General features: G+C 39.2%; 1 protein-coding gene across 5 annotated transcripts in view; it reads right to left on the bottom strand.

Moving 5' to 3' along the window:
* ITSN2 (intersectin 2) overlaps positions 1–25,884 on the bottom strand; it is a 126,211-nt gene extending 100,327 nt beyond the window's left edge. For 4 of the 5 annotated variants that reach the window (XM_019970622.2, XM_070799043.1, XM_070799049.1 and 1 more), the window contains exon 1: positions 25,416–25,616. The gene's annotated coding sequence lies outside the window, so the exon portion shown is untranslated. Of the gene's footprint in view, positions 1–25,415; positions 25,617–25,761 lie in introns of those variants that run through there. The other variant, XM_070799044.1, reaches the window with a different exon arrangement.
* Between the last annotated feature and the right edge of the window lie 485 nt (positions 25,885–26,369).

Genomic DNA, 26,369 nt, shown 5'->3' with positions numbered 1-26,369 from the left:
ATATATTTCAGATTATTTTCTTTTAATAGTTTATTATAAGATATTGAACATATATATACACTAAATCCTTGCTGCTTATCTTTTTTATGTATAGCAGTTTATATCTGTTAATCCCATACTCCTGATTTATCCCTACCTCCTCCCTTTCCACTTTGGTAACTGAAAGTTTGCTTTCTGTGTCTGTGGGTCTATTTGTTTTGTATATAGATTTATTTGTGTTATTTTTTTAGATTCCACATATAAGTGATATCATACAGTGTTTGCCTTTCTCTGCCTGACTGACTTCACTTAGTATAATATTCTCTAGGTCCATCCACAGAATCATTAAGCTTCTAAAGCCTACTATTTCATATTTGTTAGGTTTATACTAATTCTCTCTGACCTGCTGTAGAATAATTACTGCATAATCTATATTTGCAGAGAAATAGTAATTAAAACTTTGAAAAATGCAACAAATACATTTGATTTTTTAAAATCTTGTGTATGCTTTTATTTTTTATTTTTAATTATTTATTTTACAATATTGTATTGGTTTTGCCATACATTGACTTGAATCCGCCATGAGTGTACATGTGTTCCCCACCCTGAACCCCCCCTCCCACCTCCCTCCCCATCCCCTCCCTCTGGGTCATCCCAGTGCACCAGCCCCAAGCACCCTGTATCATGCATCAAACCGGGACTGGTGATTCGTTTCACATATGATATTTTACATATCTCAATGCCATTCTCCCATATCATCCCGACCTCGCCCTCTCCCACAGAGTCCAAAAGACTGTTCAATACATCTGTGTCTCTTTGCTGTCTCGCATACAGGGTTATCGTTACCTTCTTTCTAAATTCCATATACATGCGTTAGTATACTGTATTGGTGCTTTTCTTTCTGGCTTACTTCACTCTGTATAATAGGCTCCAGTTTCATCCACCTCATTAGAACTGATTCAAATGTATTCTTTTTAATGTCTGAGTAATACTCCATTGTGTATATGTACCACAGCTTTCTTATCCATTCATCTGCTGATGGGCATCTAGGTTGCTTCCATGTCCTGGCTATTATAAACAGTGCTGCGATGAACACTAGGGTACACATGACTCTTTCGATTCTGGTTTCCTCAGTGTGTATGCCCAGCAGTGGGATTGCTGGGTCACATGGCAGTTCTATTTCCAGTTTTTTAAGGAATCTCCACACTGTTCTCCATAGTGACTGTACTAGTTTGCATTCCCACCAACAGTGCAAGAGGGTTCCCTTTTCTCCACACCCTCTCCAGCATTTATAAAAAATCAACAGTTTTACTTTTTGTAATCATAATAGTTACCATTTACTAAATGCTTACTACAAATTCAGTATACTTTATTATCTATTTCTCATGCTCAATAGTCATTGAGAATCTAAAATATTTCAGGTTCTGTACAAGGAGCCTCACACATAGGAGTTTCTTTACTAGGTGCCAGCCAGACAAAGCTAGGCACCTTTGATAATACTGGCAAACCTCACAACATCCCTGCAGGACAGATGATACTGTGCCCATTTCACACATGAAGAAATGGGATGATTAAATTACTTGCCAAAATTCAGTTAAGAGATGTAGCCAGTAAGTGATGAAACCTGTTTAGTTCTAAAGTCCATGAACTTTCCATGGACTTCATCTGCCTTTTCCTCTCTTAAATGGGTATAATAATTAATGCTGGGTGGGTCACAGGTTCCTGCAAGTACCAGATCAACTCATTCTTGCTACATTTACAATAAAAGAAAGAAGAAAAACAAGCCAGCCAGAGACGCCTTCTAACACTCAGGCCTACATCAATCACATGCATAAACTAGGGAATGCTTATTATTTCTTCCCTCTTGGTATAACCCTTTGAGAGGAAGAAAGGGTGATCAGCGTCTCCCCAGTTACAGGCCTGATGTCTGCTTCAGGCATGTATGACTGAAGTCAGCATCCAATAAACATCACTCTCTACTCTTCAAAACGGATAACATGTAATGATGGGCAATCTTGGCAGTTTGCATCTATCATATAATTTGAACACTGTGTTAATTATCAATGGTTTCAGAATATTTACATGCAGATTTTCCTGCTCATAGTAAGTGGAGAACTGGCATTGTTTCCTTTTTAGAAACCAAGAAAATGTGTGGCAGATAACAGACATAATGCAAAAACCACTGCTTCAGTTTAACATAATCCAAACACCATTTGGAGTATGTGGGAAATATATATTCATACTAAAGCAGAGAAAAGCAGAAATACTTGAATAGGAGTAGGCAATCCGTCTTCTTCAAAGGGTCAATAAGATACAGAAGGAAAAAAAATTATAGCCATTATAAGTAAAAAGTAGTTCAATTAAGGTTGGACTTGTTTAAAAGCACAGAATTATAGAAGGAAACAATTACAGTAATTAGTGTAAAACCCTCAATTTGCAAGATGAAAAAACGAGAAGACTTCCATGAGCTCATATAGCTAGTCAGTAGCAAAACTGGTCCCAGACAACACCTTTCTTATGTCCAATGCTTTGTTTTTAAGCATCCCAATTTGCCTGATTCTATCACCTCGGATACTTTCTAGTTCTAAGATTCCCAGGCCTATCCCTGGGAAATTGTGACTTAGTAAGTGGGTCATTACATGAATCAGGGCATGAACCTCCTAAAATGGTCTTCCTGACTTCCACAGAGCTGCTAGTTCCCACCCCACCCCGACAACAACCACTAATGCCCTTCTCCTGCTTAAACTCCCCTACTGATCACAAGTTAAAGTCCAAACTTCATAGAATGAAATACGGCACCCTTCAAAATCCCACCCCAATCTACTTTATCACATTCACCGCTAGACACGTCCCATAGATTCAGATGTCCTAACTATACCAACCTTTCCTTTATCAGAGGGGCTTTTTTCACTCTCCTATTCCTCTGTTAAAAAGCTGTTCCCCTCTGTCACATTCACCACACTTCTCATTCTTCAACCCCCAACTGGTATGTCACCTCTTCTTTGGAAGATTTCTGTCCTCAGGCAGTCAGTCATCATCTCTTAGGTATGCTCATAACACCTGTTCATCCCACGGTAACTTAATCATACTGTATCCCAATTTCACGTTTGCCTGTTTCACTTGTTCTGGACAAAGACCTTTTTTTATTTACCTCTATGCTTACTGCCTAAACCAGATCTCCCAGAGAGAATGCTCAATAACTATTTGCTAAACAAATAAACTGGGTAAATGAATAAGATGGTTGAGATACGGAAAAAAATAAAAAAGCAAGGGAGGCATGGAGAAGATTAATACTGAATTGAAAACATATACAGAAGAGAAACTGGTAAGAAGGCAAAAAGCGGTTTCAAACTACTTCCCTGAAACCCTACAGGCATCAGAGCTATGGATCTTAGACAAAACTATCCTTTGTAATATGGACCTTCTGTAATTTTTCTTCTGCTTGTATGTACACTTTTAGAGATAAAGGTTTACTTCCCATTGAATTCTAAAGGCTTTTTATTGGAATGAAGAGAAAGCCTTGGGTTTCTCAACTATACTTTGAATCATGTTGATTAGTATAGATTTGACTGAAGGTCTGACATTCAAAAGCAAGATCATCAAGTTCCTGAAGGCATGTCATATAATCTTTCTCCAGTGCCTCCTCCACTTCACGTGCTACATACATAAAAGGGAACTCTCTAAACTTGCTGATTAGTTGGGGAAAATGTTCTTTCCACATCTGATTTGCAAGGAGATCAAGGTCAGTTCCATGCAAGAATGATTAGAGCAAAATACCTACTTCTTTATAGTTCCTGCAGTAAGATGAAATTTACAGGGTATATAAATTCTCCACACCTGTTCCCCATCTATTCACTCATTCTTTCTTTCATCCATATATTTATTCATTCAAATATGAACAATGAACTATAATAAAAGGATATGAAGAATGCTATGAGAATCAAGAAGATAGAACTAACACTACTTGGGAGGTAAATCAAAGTACCGTACATATCACAAAGAAAGCAATTTTTGTATAAGAATTATCTAGGGGACTCCCTGGCAGTCCAGTGGTTAGGATTCCAGGCTTTCACTGCTGAGATCCTCAATTCAATGTAAGATACTGCAAGCCGCACAGTGCAGCCAACACACACACACACACACACACAGAATTATCTAACATGAGGTCAGTGTTAAAGTAAGTGGGTTTAATGGTGCCCTCATAGTAAAATACATTGTACAGGTCTGTTGCTAGGCACTATTACAAAGAAAGGAGACGTATTTGAATCTAAGAGAAGGACTTGCTAAAGAAGGAAAGAACACAGCCAGTAAAAGAGCAGAGCCTTTCCGACTCAGAGAGTATATATAATTTGAGAGTGATGTGATTTCAAAGAACTCATTCTTGAAACTCAATAGTTTCAAATCATGCACCTTAGAGTTCTAGAAATTTCAAGGAGATACAGCAGAGCTGCTGAAGATACCAATTTTAATGAAAGCAGCTCTGTTTTTTGTGTTTTACATATTGAGGTTTCTCTATATTACCTCATGATTAAAAAAAAGAGTTAAACACATACCGAATTCCATTCCCTTTATTTAGAAACAATTAAAAAGAGGTCAAAGACATAAAGTAACTTGCCAAGATCTCAACTTAAGGAACAAAGTATGTCATGTTATTGATTTTGAACTTCACTACACAAGTCACAGAGAGTCAATATTTAAAACATAGCATATGGGACTTTCCTGGTGGTCCAGGGGTTAAGACTCTGTGATTCCAATGCAAGGGGTACAGGTTTGATACCTGGTCAGGGAACTGAGATCCTGCATGCTGCAGCCTCTCAAACAATCAAAACACAGTATGTATCCAACCTAGAGACCCAGATTTGGTAGTCCTCAGGGATTGGGAAGTTGTTGCCATGTCCATGAAGGACATTATCCAGGGTAAGCATATATAAGAAACAAGAGAAGAACCTGGTCTTTTAAGGGCAGAGAGAAAGAATTCTGACAAATAATACATAAACTGAATTGCATTTGAATATCTTGAGGCAGGGACATTGTCCCTAGTATAGTCCAGATGGTGAAAATCTGAACTTGTGTAGAGGCAGAAGAGACAGGATTTTCTGATCAGCTAATGTGGATGATGAAAGAAAAGCATCACAGATGAGTTTCTACCTTGAGCAACTGCAAAGTGATAATATTAACCAACAGAAGCTCTGAGGAAACAGGGATCTGGATAATAAATTTGTGAGGTAAGCAACAAAATGTTCCATTTTGAGCACATCTAATCTGACACACCTGCAAAGACACTTAGGTGGAACATGTTAGAAACAGTTAAGAATTCTGTTTAAGGCAGAAACCCAGTTTTGGTAGTCATTAAGGCTTGGGAGTAGTTGTCAACATGTCAGTGAATGACATTACCCATAAAAAGTATGTACAGGAAACAGGAGAAGATCAATCAAAACAGAGGCTGAGAAAAAGGAGAGAAATTGGGATACAGAGATAAGAGTTTCAAGAGGATGATGGTCATACTGCCAAATGTCACATAAGTCAAAACTAAGCCATTAGTTTTGGCAATCTCTTGTGAAGACAGTTCCAGGATGGTAAGCTGACTGTTAAAGGCAAGCTGAAGCAATAATCTGGAGGTGAAGTGTAGGTGACTCAACAAGTATGTGTTGTTACAAGAAGGGAGAAAAAGGGTAGGAGGAGAGATAAGCTTTAGGAAAGAATAGAGGTTATAAGTCTTTACTTTTTAGACAGGAGAACAAAACCACTTTAAGAAGAAGGAGAGATTTAATTTTGAAAAGGGAAAAGGAAAGGAGGTTACCTAACAAGTCTGGGTCCAGAGAAAGTGGAAGTTGACAGCTCTAGAGTACAAAGTTAGAATCTGGGACAGAATAAAAAACAGGAAAAGCGGTAAGGATGAATGTACCTAAGTTGGAAGCAGAGGAAAAAAGAAGTTGAGAAAAGGAGAAAGTACAGCTTTTCTTTGTAACTTTTTATCTTTCCTTCAGGCCTAGACAATAATAGTCCAAAGAGTCAGACTGAAAACAGTCTCTTATATCCCAGGCCCCCCAGGAGCCCAAACACAAATTTCTCTCCTCTACAGCCCAAAAGAAGAGAGGGTCACATGCAAATCAGTTCCCAAGAATCAACCAGGCACATGCATTTCAGATTGTGTTTAAATTAGTTTATGCCTTATACATAAAAATATGTGTCAAATGAATGAATATGGGGAAAAAATTTTCTGGGCAGAGGTAACAGTACATGCAAAAGCAGAGAGAAGAGCGTGGTCTGGGAAAATAAGCAGCAGCTTATTCACATGATATACTGAAGAGCTAAGAGCAATGCAAGGAACTGTAACAAGAGCTGTAATAGTACTGCACCAATTCTTAGCTAATATGAACTACAAAAATGATCCCTGAAAGCACAGTCTTAATAATACCTAGCTAATACAAGTGTAAATCGGCACCCTCTTTCTGGAAAGGAATTTGGAAATGCATTTATATCCTGCCTTATCACAAAAGCCCCCACAAAAATACAAAACACATTTAAGTAAAAAATAGATTACTAGGGACTTCCCTAGCAATCTAGTGGTTAAGACTTTGCCTTCCAATGCAGGGGGTGTGGGTCTGATACCTGGCTGGGGAGCTAAGATCCCACATGCATTGTGGCCAAAAAACAAAACATCAAATAGAAATTATACTGTAACAAATTCAATAAAGACTTTAAAAAATTAATTTTAAAAAATCAACTACTAAATGAAGGCATACAGAAAATAAGTGAGCACAGTACTTCAAACTTCTGTATATGTTTGACATTTTTCACAATAAAAGTGGAAAAAGAAAACTAGCTTTTGACTTTCGAGCACCTGACTTGACCACTGGCTCTCCTCATTCACTGTTGTCCCCTACAATCACCAGAGTAATTCCTTGACTGCTCAGTATCTACTCTCCAGCATTATTCCCATAAGAATTCCTGGTGATGTCAATGTTCTCACAGATCATCCTGCCCACAGACTGGCTTCTAAGTAAGTCTTTGACGTGCTGGCATGCTGCAGCCATGGGGTAGCAAATAGTTGGACACGACTTAGAGACTGAACATAGCAACTGAACAACAAGAAGTCTTTGACCTCTTGTGTTCCAAAAATTTTATCCTCCATCTAAGGCAGCAACTTCCATGTCACACCCCAGGCCTTGTTATTACCAGTAAATGCCCTCTTCTGTAATCCATTTCAAGTCTCCCATGCCCCTTACACCAGCACCATCTCAAAAGCTGAATCTCTCCAGTTGCCTAACGCCAACAATTCTTTGACCCTACTTGGACCTACAAACTATTGATCTTCTCACCTTTTAACTGTCCCTCAATGTTCCTTATATCCTTACACCCTTCCTCATGTCCTAATATCCCTCCTTGCCCAAATTAAGTATCACAGCTCACCATTATAAGCAGTTTGCTGTAAACATCCTCAGCTTCCCTCTCCCCCTACATACTACACATCTGGCAAAATACCAGTCTTTTGTAAATCCAACTCTCTAGTTATTACATGACTATATAAATGCTGCCTGGTCTCACTTTAAATTCCTGACCACCAACTCCAGTGTACCCCACGTCCTGCCTGACAAGTCCACATTTCCCTAGTTCATCTGCTCCCCTACTCTCTTAGAAGACTACTTCACACTCTGCCCTTTCAGTCTCCCAGACTTACATGTTACAAACACTTTTTATCCAATTTGTTGTTATACCAACTTTGTTCTTTTTATCAATCTTTTCCTTTACGACCACTGAGTATGCTCTCATGCTAAGAAAGGTCTGTCTCATATGAGAAACTGCCCAAATTTTCTTCTAGTACCTGTACATTTAAAAATTTTTATATATTTGATTTATTCAGAATTTTTTATTTTGGAATGGAATGACAGATATAAGTCTAAATTATTTTCTCCACTTTTCCACCACTAATGATGTCTACCACTTCTTCTGAGACCATTTATGAAATAATTTAGCTTTTACTAATTAGTGTAAAATGCATCTCTCCTCTTATACACTAAGTTTACTCATAGCCTGTGTTTATTTCTGTTCAGTGGGTCTTCCTGTGTACTCCTATCTTAGGGTTCTAACTACCATAGTGTTAGAATATGCAAATCCCTCTCTACTCACTGTCCTATTTTTTCATAATTTTTGAGACTGTTCTCAGATGTGTATTTTTTGCATCCTTCAGTAGAGTCCTACTCTTGTCTCATTTACTTCTAGGTACTTAATGGTTACAGTAAACGTGATATACTAACATATATTTTTGGTATACAAGAAACATATTCATTTTGGCAAATTACGTTGCAATGTACACATCTGGTTCACTTGCCTACTTGGTCCATGGTTGTCTGTCTTGTGACAAAAACACCAAATCCCAACAGAGGGACATTATAATATACCTAACCAGTACCCTTCAAGACAGAGTCATCAGAAACAAGTAAAGTTTGAGTAACAGTCACAACTAAGAGTAACAACAATCAAGAGGAGCCTAGGGAGCCATGACAACTAAATGTACTATAGTATGGGATCCTGGTACAGAAAAAGGTCATCAGGTAAAAACTAAGGGAAAGTAAGTAAAGCATGGACATTAGTTAATAATAATGTGCCAACACTGGTTAATTAATTACAATAAGTGTACTGTATTAACATGTTGTTAATAATAGGTAGAAGGGTGTATGGGAAACTCTGTACTATCTGCTCAATTTTCCTATTAATTTTAAATTATCCGAAAAAAAAAATGCATCAATTTTTTAAAGAAGGCAAATATCACAGAAGTAGAAGGTTTAAGGTAAAGTTTGTACCTTTAAATTTGACAACATTCATCCAAAACAAAATGCCCACCTGGCCCATTTGTAAGAATTTATCTTAAGAAAATAATCCAAAGGAGGAAAATAGAATGCAAAGATATGTATCATAGAGTCATCAACAGCAGAAAAAATACAAATAAGGTAATTTATCTAACGAAGAAAGGAACAAGAAAATAAGGTTATATTCACTTAGAATAAAATGCATCTATTCACAAATGATAATTTCAAGGTTATAGTAGATAGTCAATGTTTATGATACAATGGAAATTTTTTTAAAATATAAAATTCTGGAATAGGATGCAAATATTCAAAATTGTGAATTTATGTATATAAACAGAAGTTCAAACTCCAACACTCACTTGTTTTTCTTGGAGGTTGGTGGATGGGGCTGAAAATTCCAATCCTCTAGTTCTCTAAGTCTTTCTGGTTATCTAGCCTTACGCTGTGGAGAAGGCAATGGCACCCCACTCCAGTACTCTTGCCTGGAAAATCCCATGGATGCAGGAGCCTAGTAGGCTGCAGTCCATGGGGTCACTAAGAGTAGGACACGACTGAGAGACTTCACTTTCACTTTTCACTTTCATGCACTGGAGAAGGAAATGGCAACCCACTCCAGTGTTCTTGCCTGGAGAATCCCAGGGACGGGGGAGCCTGGTGGGCTGCCGTCTATGGGGTCGCACAGAGTCGGACACGACCTAAACGACTTAGCAGCAGCAGCAACCTTACACTGAGGCTATCCAGAGGTGCCACTCTTAAGTCACCTCATTAACATAAGCTCAGGTATGATGGAAAGCAACTTTCCTATCACTCAGGGAATTTCAAAGGTTTTAGGAGCTCTGTGCCAGGAACCAGGGACACAGACCAAATATACTTGTATTATACTATAACCATACTTTAACCCTATAGCCAATATCATCCAGAACCTCACCTTGTCAATTTCTCTTTTTCTTTTCCCCCTGACAATTTCTTAGTCTATTATAAACAATATTAAGTAACAAGTCTGTTTTATCAAAAACATTTAACCGAAATTGCCAGTCTCATATCTCAAATTCAACCATGCTGCATATGATGGTAAAACAGCTACAGAGAAGAAGTATACTCCTCCAGCCACACTGTCCTGCAGAGGCCTTGAGAACCCAATATCCAAGCTGATGCCACAACACCCGAGCAAGGCCTGCATGGGAAGAGCTTTCACCAGCTACTGGTACTTTCCAATCTCAATCAAAACACAAACAGAATAAGAGAGTAAAGGAAAAAGAAATTAGAAGTCAATGGGTAGAAAAGCATTCATTTTCTTATTCTATCAAACCATTTTTTAAAAATACCAATTCAAGTAAAGCATGCAATCAGGGCAGCAAAAATAACACCTTGAATAAAGAGCAATCCAATCATACAAGAAAGTAAATATAAAATAATAAATATTACTTTAATAATAAAATAGAAAATAGTAATAATAAATATGCAGTGAGGACTTTCAAGGCAAACTCAAAGTACTGACAGGGACAAAAAATTATCAGGAAAGAATAAAAGAGAGCTATTCTAACATGGAATGAGTCACCCTTTTAAAAGATGTGTATCCAGAAAATATCTATCACTGAGAAGCAACATATAACCAAAGCAAGATCTCACTTCCCCCAAATATCCCAAATCTCAAATTTACAAATTCTCTTCATCCATCTGAATTCTTTAATTTTGAGGGCCATGGACTTCTTTTTTAAAAAAGAAATTTGGCAAACCCAGTTTCTCTCTCTGGAAAAAACACAAATGCACAAAATGTGGTGAACAATTTCAAAGCTTTCAGACTTTCAAAGCCAATTTGGGGAGTGCATGTACTCCATAGTTAAAACCCTTAATTATAACATACATTAATTTCCACTTTAAAAATGTATTAGAGTGGAATACTAGAGTGGGAAAGAAACCTTCCAATTATGTAAGCCATTCATTCTCAAACTATTCTAACTATTGCCTACCTATGTGGAACAGGAAAGAGATTCAACCTACCTATGTGCTCCTATTTTTCAGTAGAAAAATAACTCTATGATGAAGTTATAGCAATGAAATAGTTATACAAATGGTCAACAAAATTAAAACAACATAATTCTGTGACTGCAATCAATTCAAGAATAGCAGAAATGGAACCAAGTCAAACTCAAGACAACCCAATGATACACTGAAACAGCATCCACTGTTGTGGGAGTGCATAGTAGGAATTTTTCAATTCAACCTGATGCTGCCAAAGTTTTGTAGAGTTAACAGATTTCTTAGAAAAAAACTGAATTAGGACACTCAGTAAGCTCTAGAAATTGGTTAGTTTTAATACATAAATACTAAATTTCAGTAATCCTTAATAACTCAGATTTTAAGTAGCCCACAGAATTGAGGAAATTATTTGCATTTTAGTTCCATTCATTAGAAGAAGGTTTCTGACCTATGTCTTGAAAGACACTGGGAAGCAGGAACAGAATCCAATAGTTTTCAACCACTGTGACTGTGCTTACCAATAGTATAAAATCTGTTGTTTACTCGCTAAGTTGTTTCAGACTCTTTTGTGACCCATGGACTATATAGCCCATCAGGCTCCACTGCCCATGGAATTTCCCAAGCAAGAAATACAGGAGTGAGTTGTCATTTCCTTCTCCAGGGGATCTGATCTCCTACTAAACTGGATCCCTCATACCTTGCTGGTGGGAAAGTAAAACTATTTAGCTGCTTTGGAAAACAATTTGGCAGTTCCTCAAAATGTTAAGCATAGGTTACCATAAAACCCAGCAATTCCACCTTCAGATATGAACCCAAGAGAAATGAAAATATAAACCTATGTCCATATAAAAACTTGTATACAAATGCTCACAACAGTACTGTTCATAATAGCTCAAAAGTGGAAACCTAAATGACCATCAACTGATGAATGGATAAACAAAATGTGGTATACCCATACAATGGAATATTTGACCATAAAAAGAAATGAATTACTGACACATGGTACAATATGGATGCACTTTAAAAACAAACATTACAGTAAGTAAAAGAAGTCAGTAACAAAAGACCATGTATTCTATGTCTCATTTATATGAAATGTCCAGAAGAGGCAAATTCACAGAGGCAAATTCATGGGTTAGTGGTTACCTGATGCTGGGAGGGATTGGGGGCAGGAGGAGAAGGGGAGGACAGAGGATGAGATGGCTGGATGGCATCACCGACTCGATGCACATGCGTCTGAGTGAACTCCAGGAGTTGGTGATGAACAGGGAGGCCTGGTGTGCTGCGATTCATGGGGTCGCAAAGAGTCGGACACGACTGAGCGAATTAACTGAACTGAACTGAGAGCTGGGAAACGGAGAAGGCAATGGCACCCCACTCCAGTACTCTTGCCTGGAAAATCCCATGGACGGAGGAGGCTGGTAGGCTGCAGTCCATGGGGTCGCTAAGAGTTGGACACAACTGAGCGACTTCACTTTCACTTTTCACTTTCCTGCATTGGAGAAGAAAATGGCACCCATTCCAGTGTTCTTGCCTGGAGAATCCCAGGGACGGGGGAGCCTGGTGGGTTGCCGTCTATGGGATCGCACAGAGTCGGACACGACTGAAGCGACTTAGCAGCAGCAGCAGCAGAGCTGGGAAATGGAGAGAGGATGCTAATGGGCATAGGGGGTTCTTTGGGACAAATAAAGTAACCTAAAATTAGTGATGATGCTTGTGCAATTCTGTGATTGTAATAAAAATAACAGAATTGTAAACTTTGAAAGGGTGAATTTTATAGTATATGAATTATATCTTGATAAAACTGATATTTTCAAAAAGTATTTAATTTTCTCCACATGGCATATAAGATATTTTAGGGTTTATCCTCTGCCTACATTTCCAATGTTAGAATACCTTCCCCCTCCACCTCTATGCCATCTTATTCTTATTACCCCTCTCTCTGAATCTGTGACACTTCTCAGTGATACTTCCACTTAAAAACCTTCTTTTGCCACATCCTCATTTTATTTTGTATATATCTCCAATAAACTACATACCACCAAATACTGTAACCTTTATTTTCATGCCTGCCCATCTCTATCAGACTGGGAGTTCCTGTGAATGTCTCATCTTCATATACCTAGTGCTCAGCCATAGGGTGGGTACTAAAATATCCTTTAATACAAAAGCTTTGACACTGAGAGATTAGCATCCTTTCAACTGCACTGAGGACAAGCAAGCTGACAATCTGGAAGTTGAACTTTGAAAGCAGATTAACCAATTCGAGTTCTAATCCCAGTGTAGTTACTTTTAGTTTAGGAGACTTACACATGACATAGCTTCAGTTTTCTAACTTATAAATGTGATTGATGGCACCTAAATGCCAGGCTCTTTTAAGGCTCAGGTATCATGTCTGTAAAACAGCTGGCACACTGATGGTGCTCATAAATGATGGCTGTTACTACTATTACTTCATCTTCATTTTCAACTATTAAGAATTGGCTTAATTTCACTGAATTGGTATGACAACTGCAGTTGTACCAATTACTAATAAAAAGGAGATGTTTTTCTTACAAATATTGATTACATTTGAGTAAAAGGTGATTATTATTTCTACTAAGAGGTTTAGGGCCCCAAATACACAAAGCATGTTGAGACTCAAAAGCTTCAAAAAGAGAACTGCTCTACACAAATTTAGTTCTCAGTTCTAGTTCTGCAACTTAACATCTTCAGTTTAAGGTGTCTGAATATAAGCTGTGAACTTGGACTTCTATAAATGTTAAGTTTAGTCCACAAAGAATCGACCAATAGGGCAAAAAAAGAACAGAAATGGTAAACTAATAACTGAAGTAGCTAGTGCTCCGATAATGAAGATCTAAATTAGACCAATTTTAGAAGAATTAGTCAACAAGTCTGAACAAGACAATTCACCCACATGAAAGGGGAAAAAATACCTAAGAATAGCTTGTGACTCAGCCTGCACTGCTGTAAGGGGTGGGCTGGTGGGAGCTGGCTAGTTGGTTTATCCTCTTCCGTCTCATATTAGGACTAAATATTAAAGCAAAACTATTTACTTGACTTGATTAAGAAGTATAGAAGGAGAGGACTTTCCTGGTGGTCCAATGGTTGAAGATCTACCTTCCAGGGCAGGGGACATGAGTTCGATCCCTGGTCGGGGAGGCAAGACCCCACATTCTATGGGGCAACCAAGCCTGTGGGCCACAGCTAAGACCCCACACGGTCAAAAAAATAAGTAAATATTCTAGAAAATAGTATAGAGGGAAAAAATTCAGGTAGATGCTTTACCTTCAAGTAAAATATCACCTCCCTAAAACAAAGATAACTAAGTCCTGAAGCTATTATTTATGCAAAAGAAATAGTAAAGATTCGTCCATACAAATATTTTTAGACTTCTGTTGAATACAAAATTAAAAGATATACAATTGGAGAAAAAGCAAAACAAATATGATAGTTATGTTTAATGTACATAGAACTACTTAGATAATGAAAACACTAAGACTTTAAATAGACAATTTCCAAAGAGGAAATAAAACTGGCTAATAGATGTTAACATTACTAATCAATCGAGAAAATGCAAATTTTTATTTTGTTTCTCCTTATATACTTTAAAAAAAAAAAAAAAAACAGACCCTAGGGCTAGCAGTATTCAGGGCTAGCAAAGGTGAGAAGAGAGGAGGGTTACAGACATACTCATGGGGGTACAAACCATCAGAGCTCTTCAGAAGGTAGTGTGAAAATATACAGCAAGAATCCTAATAAAATTCTTATCCTGTAAGTCAATGATTTCATTTCTGGAAATCTGTCACAAGGAAACAATAATAAATGTGGGAAGTGCTTTACTTACAGTGACATTTACTGCAGCTATTATTAGTTACTAGAGAAAAATTGGAAACGATATGAGTATCCAATAAGGGGAGAACACACTGAGCCAAGTATTATGCTGCCACTTCAGTCAAATTCATAGTGATATGTGAATTATATATCTAGATAGATCTGATCTAGATATATATAGATCGATCAATCTAGATATATATAGATAGACATCTATCTAGATATATATAGGTAGATAGATTGATCTATCTAAATATACAGATATATCTATATCTAGATAGATACCTCAATAACTTTTTTAAAAAAATTTCAGGAAGATTATGTAATAATCTGGAAACTGTTTATGCTTTTATAATTTATCAGTTCAGTCTCTTAGTCACGTCTGACTCTTTGCAACCCCACAGACTGCAGCACGCCAGGCTTCCCTGTGTATCACCAACTCCCAGAGCTTGCTTAAACTCATGTTCATTGAGTCAGTGATGCCATTCAACCATCTCATCCACTGTCATCCCCTTCTCCTCCTGCCTTCAATCTTTCCCAGCATCAGGGTCTTTTCCAATGAGCCAGTTCTTTGCATGAGGCGGCCAAAGTACTGGAGTTTCAGCTTCAGAATCAGTCCTTCCAATGAATATTCAGGACTGATTTCCTTTAGGATGGACTGGCTGGATCTCCTTGCAGTCCAAGGGACTCTCCAGAGTCTTCTCCAACACCACAGTTCAAAAGCATCAATTCTTCGGTGCTCAGCTTTCTTTATAGTCCAACTGTCACATCCATACATGACTACTGGAAAAACCATAGCCTTGACTAGACAAACCTTTGTTGGCAATGTCTCTGCTTTTTAATATGCTGTCTGTGTTTGTTATAGCTTTTCTTCCAAGGAGCAAGTGTCTTTTAATTTCATGGCTGCAGTCACCATCTGCAGTGATTTAGGAGACCAAGAAAAAAAAGTCTCTCACTTTTTCCACTGTTTCCCCATCTATTTGCTATGAAGTGATGGGACTGGATGCCATGATCTTCTTTTTTGAATGCTGAGTTTTAAGCCAGTTTTTTCACTCTCCTCTTTCACTTTCATCAAGAGGCTCTTCAGTTCCTCTTCACTTTGTGCCATAAGGGTGGTGTCATCTGTATATGTGAGGTTATTGATATTTCTCCCAGCAATTTTGATTCCAGTTTGTACTACATCCAGCACAGTATGTCACATGATGTACTCTGCATATAAAATTTGCCAACATCCACTGGAATTTATAATTTATAACATACTATAAATGTGTATTTATCATTATTAAAAAGAACAGCTAACAATCACTGAATACTTACCAAACACCAAGCCTGACACTCAGGTCTATACTTGCCACTGTTATTGAAACATCATTGATACCATCATCACCATGTATCTGAGATGGGCCTAGAAGTCTGAGGCCCAGGGCCACTCACCCATTGTGAGGCTAGGCCAAGATAAAAGTCATATTTTAAAGGAGGTCTCAGTGTAAACATTTTCATAGGCCCCTTGAGAATGTTAAAAAAAATTTTGAAGTTGAACTTTAATTATTTCAGAAAAGAAAGGTACAGTAACCTGACCTACCTCCTCTCTCCAAGCACAGGCCAGAGGAGCACCCCTCGATGACCTAACCAAAGGACAGGCCTGATTATTACTGTTACATTTATTGAAAAGTCATTATGAGATGGTCACACTGAACACATATTATTTCTTCATCCTCACAAAAACTCTAGGGATAAATATTTTATGAAACTGCCACTTTTTAAAGAAAAGACAACTAAGGCTTACTGAGACAGTTATACTCACAAAGCTAATAAAAGGCTAAGCTGTAACTAAAACCCCAGATAGCACAAGCCATGTTCCTAACTACAGTGCTGTATTGTAAAACATGTACAAAAATACGTATGTAAAAACAAAGAGCAAAAACAGGGTGGTGGGAGACACCAAAATGTGGTTGTAATTGGTTGTTGGAATAACTTTTCTCTTACTTTTCTTTTTCTCTATTTTACAAAGTTTCTTCAATCAGCATGAATTATTTTCATAATTTAAAAAAGTTTTAGTTACACGATGAGATATGAAGAGGAGGATTTGAAAAAATATCAAATTAAATGACAAATAAATTATATTGTCAATCTGTAAAGTGCTCACTTCTTCCTCAAGACCAGCAGTCAGTATACCTCAAGACTACAGCCAGAGAAGAACGTCTCTTAGTCTTGTATCAAAGCTAGAAGAACAGAAACATAATGAAGGCCAGAGAGAAAAGACATTGAGGTCTCGTGCCATGTGCTGACAACCAGCAAAGGGCGTGCAGGAACCCAAGTCTTCACAGAGGGCTGCAGGGTTTCCTCTCTCCCCAAGCCCAAGGCTTCCACTTTCAGCAAAGGCTGCCAGTGGGCCTTCCCCACCAAGTCACAAAATTTCCCTGGGCATTTCAAGATCTTATCAAGATTATACCAGGACCTGCCAACTTCCCCCGCTCCTGTCACACTGGAAAAATGAGGAAGTCAGAAAAGAAACTGAGCTCTGTTTTATAACAGAAGAGCTCCAGAAGAAAGACTGAAATACTAACACTAGACCAGGTATGCTGGGTGAAGGAGGGATTTATTACATCAGGCTTTCCCAGAGGCAAAGCTGATAAACCTCAAAATCACTGTAAATCACTTGTTGGTCCCAGAACGGGAAATTCCCATGTGTGTTTGCACTCAGTCTCTAGGCCCCCCTCTTTCTGCCTCCTTCCCCACTGGCCTTCAAAGTTGAGTTCCAGAGTTAACTTCCTTAGTGTAAGTTTCTCTATTTTACATACTGGGAAAGTTGATTTCTTTCTTATATCACCAACAGTATCATGAGCACCTTTAATTCAAATCAACAAATATTTACAGAGTATTCAGATGTACAGCATCTGTATAAAATGTATAAGAGCAGGGAATACACAAGAGGAATAAGACCAAAAATGATAACTGCATGTAAGTGCAACAGGTATAAAGAAAAGACAGAAGATGGGCACCTAACTTTGCCTTGGGGAACTAGAAAGTTGTTAGATGACTAATACCAGAGAAAATAACTTCTAAACTAAGAAATGAAAAACTGAACAAAAGGTATCACCCATTAGGCTAGGAAAAGAGATTCTAAGGAACTGAGAACAGAAATGGGCAAGGACACAGAAGAAAAAACCGTTTGAGAATTTAAAACATGCTGTCAGAGTACTTTGTAAATGGAGCTAATAACTGCACCTACCTCACAGAGAAGAGATATTATAAAAATTAAATGAGTTAATTAATATAATCAATTAATATAGCAGGAGATGCAAGAGACACAGATTCAATCCCTGGGTTGGCAAGATCCTCTGGAATAGGAAATGGCAAACCGCTCCAGTATTCTTGGCATGAAAATTCCATGGACAGAGGAGTCTGGTGGTCTGCAGTCCGTGGGGTCACAAAGAGTTGGACATGACTGAGTGACTAAGCACGCACGCGTGCGCACGCACACACACGGTGATTACTACATAAACCCTAGCTATTATCATTACAATTGATAAGAATTCATTTACAAAGCTAAGATACAAACTTGGAAAAAAAATTTATACCTATAAGCAAAGAGTTACTATTCTTAGTATTTAAAGAAATCTTAGAAATAACCAAGAGATGAACATGCCAATGAAGTGAGAAAAGGACAGAGACAAATATTTCTCAAAGAAAAAAACTTTAAGTATTACGTTATTAATATTAGGGCTTCCCTGATAGCTCAGTTGGTAAATAATCTGCCTGCAACACAGGGGACCCTGGTTTGATTCCTGGGTAAAATAGGCTGGAGAAGGAATAGGCTACCCACTCCAGTATTCTTGGGCTTCCCTTGTGGCTCAGCTGGTAAAGAATCTGCCTGCAATGCGGGAGACCTGGGTTCAATCCCTGGGTTGGGAGAATCCCCTGGAGAAGGGAAAGGCTACCAATTTCAGTATTCTGGCCTGGAGAATTCCATGGACTGTATAGCCATGAGGCTGCAAAGAGTTGGACACGACTGGCCAACTTTCACTTCACTACTAATATTCAGAGAAAGAAAAATTAAAACAAGGGTCTTTATCAAATTATTAGATTTAAAAAGAAGTGTTCCTAAGGATGTGGGGAATCTGGTTTTATCTGGTTAAGAGAACACTTTGGTACTGACAAGTTTTTCTGGAAGACAACTTGGCAATACATTTACATGGGCCTTAGAAAGTACCCACACCTTTTGACCCAATGTTACTGCAACTACTAGAAATTTATTCTAAGGAAATAATCATAAAGTCAGATATGGTTACAAGGATGTTAGCTGTGGCACAACTTAAAATAACAACAAAAACAACTATAAACTACCTTAATGTTGAGAAACAATATGAGACAGTGATACAAGCACAGGCTATGGAGTCAGAATAAGTTCATAACCTATGGCTCCCACTTACTGGCTGTGGGATCTTGGGAAAATTACCAAACTTGTCCTTGCTCAATTTTCTCAGCTGTAAAATAAATAATCATAGAACAGCTCTTAAAGAGAGACTAAAGACTAAACGAGCAAAAGTATGTAAAGGGTCTCAAAAGTAACCAGGATACAGTAGTATCAATAGACGTTAGACATTATTAACATCCAGTATCAATGGCACCCCACTCCAGTACTCTTGCCTGGAAAATCCCATGGGTGGAAGAGCCTGGTAGGCTGCAGTCCATGGGGTCGCTAAGAGTCGGACATGACTGAGCGACTTCACTTTCACTTTTCACTTTCATGCATTGGAGAAGGAAATGGCAACCCATTCCAGTGTTCTTGCCTGGAGAGTCCCAGGGACAGGGGAGCCTGGTAGGCTGCTGTCTATGGGGTCGCACAGAGTTGGACACGACTGAAGCGACTTAGCAGCAGCATAAGCAAGACAATATTATTTAGCCAATAAAAATTTTATTGTAGATAAATACAAAGTAGAACTATGGTTTTGATAAGTGCTACTAAACTAAAAAGCAGATAACAAAAGCAGAATATATAATTCCATTTTTCCCAAAGAAAAATTTCTAGATGAGATCTACCAAAATATTAACACTCAACATTTCTCTGGATAATATGATTATTAAGGACTATAATTTTCTTCCTTCAATTTCCCTGCAGCTTTCCAGTTTTACACAAGGAACCTTATGTTACTCATAACAAAAATAGCATAAACCAAAAGTCTATAGAATTTAAAAACAAACACAATATAGCACTTTTAGAAAAAATCAAATTAAGGTATCTATTCTATGCTATTTGATAAATAGTTTATCTGCTCTAGGTTCACGTTGTACCTGAGGTTTTTTGTTTTCTGGCTTAAGTTACTAGATAATAGAAATATTAAGAGATCTACCAGGTCCAAACCAGATAGTGAATGATAAACATTTCTGTTAAATACAATGATCTGAAATACTATTAAATTAACTCATAAAATGTGTACAATAATCCTCCCAATTTTGAATTCTTTAATAATTTTGAATGAGGCAAACTCTTCTCTCCATTTACCCCCACCCAACTGCCCACACATTCCCTAGCCCCATTTCCTACCTTACTTTTCTCCATAGCACTCAGCAAATTCTAACTCCTAGCCATTTTTGTCTCCACTCCCCATTCCTGAATACAAGTAGCACAGGGCAGGGTTTTTGTGTGTTTTGTTTACTGTTTATACTCTCAGTGGTTGGATCAGTTCCTGGCATGAAGACATTCATTATTTGCTAGAAGAACGAATGAATTCAGTATCAAGAATTATGAGTGACTTCTGTTAGGTTTAACTTTTTAAAGAAGAAAGAGGCTGAGAATAAAAGAAAGTTAAAGCAGAAGAAAAAGAGGGAAGAGGAGCTTCTTTTCCCCCCATTGAAACCCCTAGAAAGATAAAGTTGGGGTAAAGTCAACCTAATGAGGAAAGCAATAGTAAACATGGATATAAGAGGCAGCTGCAGCACGTACTTTTTCAAGATGGGATGACCACCAGGTTATAAAGACTATAAAACCCAGGTCCCGGAAAGGAGTGGTCAGAAAGCTTTGAGTTATCTGTATCTGTCTCAAACCTGAATGGCATGGCTCTTTCCATCTCAATCATCCAAGTAACTGAGCTTTCAGGGAACAATGGAACCCTAGATTCTGGATGTAGGAACTAGGATGCTGGAAGGAGGAAAAAACTTCATATTCATGGAAGGAAGGGACTTCTCTGGCAGTCCAGTGGTTAGGACGCAACACTTCCATGGCAGGGAGCATGAGTTCAATCCCTGGTCAGGGAAGTAAGATCCCACATGCTGCACAGCCAAAAAAAAAAAAAAATATATATATACACACACACACACACACACACACATATGGAATGAAGACCAGACACCAGAAGAAAGGAGAAGTGGGGAGGGAAAGTCTTCTAATACAGGTTGTCTAAGCATTTCACTGGACATTTAGCAGAGGTAAAGCTGAAAATGCTTCTAGTGAGAAGAAGAGAATAAAGGGAAATTAAATCTCAAGTCTTCTTTATCATTCAGGTTTTAAGGGCTTACCATAAAGTTAGAGAATGAATGCTACACAAGCATTCCTAGTCTGCTTCATTCCCAGCAAACTTCATTAATCTCTAAGTTCTCACTTATATTCACCAAAAAGTATTTCATACTCATTAAAAGGGCTTCCCACGTGACACCAGTGGTAAAGAACCTGCCTGCCAATGCAGAAGACGTAAAGGACACAGGTTAAATCCCTTAGTCAGGAAGAGCCCCTGGAGGAGGGCATGGCAACCCACCCCAGTATTCTTGCCTGGAGCATCCCATGGACAGAGGAGCCTGGTGGGCTACAGTCCATACATAGCATCGCAAAGGCACAGTCCATAGGGTCACAAAGGGTCAGAAACGACTGAGGCAACTTAGCACACACTCACTAAAAGTAAAGTCCTCAAATGTTGCATAATTTGTGAAATTTATTAATTTGACCTACTTAATTCTCATATTTAAGCAATCATTCTTAAGTGTGGAGGAGTGGCAAGGTGGTGAACAAAGTGTCCAAATACCTATTTTTAAGCAAAAATGAAATGATACAGCAAGTTATCAGTGTCCTCCAAACTGTCCAAGCAAACCCGAATGGGTCCTTATCTATGTGGGCTCTGCAGTTTGACACTGTTCTTGGTCATTCTTTCCCATTATCAACCTCATAGTAGCCAAATACTCCTCACACTGAAAAGTAGAAGTTATTTAAGCATGTGGATTCAAAGACTTTGAAGTAATAAACCAAAGCAGTAGCTTCTTTTCCAGATATAGAACGTTTGCTTCTTTTAGGCTATGCCTCCCACCCTCCCCCAAATTAAGGGGACTAAAAATGCAGATTCTTTGTTGGGAGAAAGGATTGTGGCTAAGTTCTACTCTATTTTCCAGCCTTCTTTTATGGATTGTTTTGATGGTAAGATTAAACATCAAGAGCAAAATTTTCTTTAATAAATAAAAAATAGAAAGACGACTAAGTTCAGTTTTGAAATTTCTCTTTGAAATAAGTTGGAATAATAATATGTAACATTTATTAAGCACTTATACCAAGCAGAAATCACTGTGGTAAGGACTTTATATTACATACAACAGCACTGAGATAGGTACTGTTATTTTCCCCATTTTACATATGAGGAAACAGAAGCTTAGAGAATTAAAATAAGTTGCTCAAAACAGATATAAGCAGGAGGCTTAACTTAAAGGCCTGTACTTTTATCCAGACCAAAATAAATAAAATTTTTATTGAAATACATATACTTTTTCTAAAATGAATATGCACTAGTGAAAAAAATGATCTAGAAAACATAAAACAGTTGCTTAAGTAAAACAAGTTAAAAGTCTGCCATCTGGTATTAGATCTCTAAATGTCTACCATAACCACTGCTGAATAACTTCACAAACAAATCATTCAGTGTCTTCATATAGCTGTGAAATTCATTTTTTTAATTAATCTCTCAGAATATTTGAAAATGAAACATGGTGCCCTCTTAGACTTATACATTATTTCTTGATGTATTCGCTCAGATGTATTCTTTTCTGCTCAGTTTCCTTCCTCCCTCCCCCACTTCCTCTCTGCCTGTAGGTCATTTAAGACCAGTTCAGTTCCTCCTTCTCAAGAATACCTATATGCACACTCTACCCAACAGGACTCTAATTTAGTCGCTGTGCTCTGTAGATAGAGAATGGTAAAAAGTAAAAAACAAACTCAAGTAAAAAATATAGCGTTTCTGATGCAGCTTCATCTATAGGACTATTCTTTTACAGAACTAATCCTAAACACTATTTTTATACTTCACACTTGGAGTCCTGCCTTTAACAATTGGCACACAAAAACGTCTGCCTATTTTTAGCCTTTCTTCATAAATATTAATAGTTATTCCATACATTTTTCCATAAATAAGGTACTGAAAATATTAGAATATAAAAAAAGAAAAACAGGCACACACACTGTTGTATGGTAATAAAATACCACCATTTTTTGAGTAAGGTAATTAGTTTATTCTGAATCATTTTTGGAACTTGCTAATATAAATGCTTTACAAGTAAATACAGTATATAAAAATGCTACTTATTGATGGAATAATATGTATCAAAACTTTCATTCATTTACTCAACAAATACTGAATGCCCAAATAACTTTTTGTTTTCATTTCTGAACCAAGATGAATGTACCAGATAAGGAACAGGTGTTGAAGTTAGAAGAATCTTGGTTTGAAACCTGGCTTACTAGCTCAGTGACCCAGAGTAACTCAGTTAACCTAAAGAAGCTCTGTTAACCTCCAGGTTGACATTTCCCTTATCTATTTGATGGGTGGGAAAGAACTATCCATAGGGTCTCTGTGAGCCTAAATGATTATATAACACAACACAGAGCCTGGGAGGCAGTAAGTGTTCAATAAATGACAAAAATGGTAAATATATTTTAATACTGAGGAAAGTAGCTGAAGTAGATATCCAATAAAATGGTCTTTTTGTCTTACTAGATAGAAATTTCTGAAACTCTGCATTAAAGATACAACAAAGTAAAAATCTTAAGGTTATGTAAGAAAATTTACACTTTAAAAAAGAGATATGGTAAGTCTATAGAGTGAAAAAAATAAAGGAAGAAAGAGATGGGTAAAGAAGGTCTTGAAAGCTGCTGAGTTTGGGTGATGGATGTATATAAGTTCCTTTTACTATCCAGATTTTGTGAAAATACAAATTTTTTAAAAACTATAATTCTAATCCCAGCAATTGTAGAATAAATTTTCTCATATTCTGGTGAGATCTGAATTTTAGCCATGAGATATACTGAACTAACAATAGTACCTCCCTGCTCAATAATTCAGTACAGGTCAAGTTTTCTCAAACAATTCTACCTTTTGTTATAAAGGTAAGCAAAAAAAAACAATTACATGCATTAAACTATAAAAAGATGCAAGCGTTCGTGAGGCTCATTACTACCACATTAAATCAGCAGCCATGCACGTTTTTTTCCATGGCATCCCAAAAAAACACAAAATTCTGTTTGTCCTTAAATGAAGCTTTTAGAAACAACTTTCACCTTACCTACTTTTGAAGTAATAAGGAATATATTTCAAGCATATCTCAATAAAGCTGGGGGAAATAAATTACAAGGGAATCGTAGGCACAGCCAAAGAAACCTAGCACATCAAAATTGCTACTATCTTTAAATTTTGAGAGACGTCATTATTAATTTATGTAAGGGTTTTACGTGATGTTTTTAGATTGTATTTAGGTTTTACCACTGATTAACAACATAGCAAAGAAGTACAGGGAGAGAGGCAATTACTTTTCTTAAGAGGCTTAAGAAGCTTAACCTGGAGTCTATGCTACCTAAGTTAAGCTGACTAGGACAACACAAAATTTCAAGGCACACTCGCCTATTTCTGGGTAAGCAAGTAAACCCTAGCAAAAACAAACTAGTGCATTTAGCAAAGCAAACATTTTTGTGTTAAGTTTAATTCCTATCACAAAGTATTCTATCAAAAATATTCCTAATAAATACAAGTCTCAAGTGAAGCATACTTGCCATCAGCAATCACTCGACTATAACGCACAGGATTAATAAATCCAAATACATCATCTTTTTATAAAATGCACGCCATCTGCATTTCAGCCTCGGTTTACCCATTCACTATACACATGCAGGCGTCTTCAAAAAGAATTATAAAAGCAATCAACTTTTACTCTGGTCCAAGAGATTACAGCTCTCCGTGCTTCCTGTATACCCTGGAAGTCAATAACGCTGAACTCAAATTGTAACATTTCCCAACTTTGGTTTAATGAGAGCGGCGGACTCAGAGCATCCGCCCACTGGCCTCTCGTGACTCGGGCTACTTTGACGCACTGGGATGCGGCTCACCTGACATTCCGCACCAACCATTGCCAAGGAGGAAAACCAACTCTGTGAAAATAAAATGGGGCCCCGAGGAAGCGGGCGGGTGCCCCTCAGGGCTGGTTCGCTTCTGCCCGCACCCCGAAAGCCAGGGGGCCAGCCGCCGCGTCCGCACCTGCCAGAAGAGGCCGCGGCTAGGGGTCCAGGGTTTGGCCGCGGGGAAGAGGCAGCCCGGCCCCGGCTCCTGGCCGTCCGCCCTGGCCGCGCCGCGGGGGCAGGAACCCGGGGCCGGAGGTTTCCGCCCGGCGCCGCCAAGACTGCCAGGGGCCTAGTTCGGGGGCCTCCCGGGTTCCCGAGGGCCCGTCCGCGTCGTGCGGGGCGCGCAGCCGCCTCCCGGCCCGGCCCGCAAGCCTCCCCGCGGCGGACGCCGCAGCGCCCGCACCTGCCCCGCGCCCTGCCGCAGCCCGAGCAGCGGCTTCACCCACCTGGCGCGCCCGCCGCGCCTCCCGCACGTCACAGCGCGACCCCGCGCCCCTCGGCACCAGCGGCGCGGGCGCGGGCGGATGCCGGGAGACCTGTTCGGCAGCCGCCGCTGCGCGCCTGCTTCGTCGTCAGGCCGCCGACAGCGAACCTGTTGCGCAGCCTGTCACGGCCGCTCGGGCTCCGCGGCGCCGCCTCAGCCCCACAACATGGCGGCCGCGGCCTCCGCAGGAAGCCGGGGGGCGGGGAGGGAGGCGACGGGCCGGGCAGTTGACGGCCCGCCCGCTCGCTGGCGGGCACTGACTCGTACTCCCTTGGGAACCCGAAATTGGCCCGGGTGCGGCTCCTCACCCTCGAAGTCCCGAGGCCGCGGACCCCGCGGGCCTGGTCCACATGCTCGTCTCTTCCCTCCGGGAGGCCCTGAAGCCCTGGACCCGCAGCCCTTCCTGGAGGGGTGCCGACCCACCTGGCTCCTCCTCCACGAGGTGACATGCTGGGGTTGGGTGGTGCGTTTCCTGCCACCGCAGACCCCAAGGTTTCGGAAGAGGGCCAAGGGGTGTCCAGCACGTCCCTGATGCAGGCGCCTCACCCCACCCCAAGTCCCTGTGGGGTTCTCTCTGGAGCCTTCTCACCTGGGAGCTCAATTCCCCTGGAATGGGGACGGGGCGGGCATAGGTTATTCCCACCTTTGTTCATGGGTTTGTTACCGGCCTTTCCTTCAAATACCCAAGAAGGACTCACTTTCATCGTACCTAACAGTCGTCCATTCAGCGTCCCTCACCCTCCTCTATAACAAACAAAAAAGGACAAGAAAGGAGCCTTCCAGCCCTCATCCACACGCAGAGCAGCTACCTCGAATACTCTGGCCAAGCAGTAAGAAGACAGTCATCTCTCCGTGAATTCCACGACCTGCGGCTCTCCGCCGGGTGCTGAAATTTCTTCCCCACCTGAGAGCCGTC

This window comes from Bos indicus, chromosome 11 (genome assembly GCF_029378745.1).
Source record: "Bos indicus isolate NIAB-ARS_2022 breed Sahiwal x Tharparkar chromosome 11, NIAB-ARS_B.indTharparkar_mat_pri_1.0, whole genome shotgun sequence".
NCBI lineage: Eukaryota > Metazoa > Chordata > Mammalia > Artiodactyla > Bovidae > Bos > Bos indicus.
Note: the sequence above shows the minus strand (reverse complement) of the source record. Positions and strands in the feature narration are given on the sequence as shown.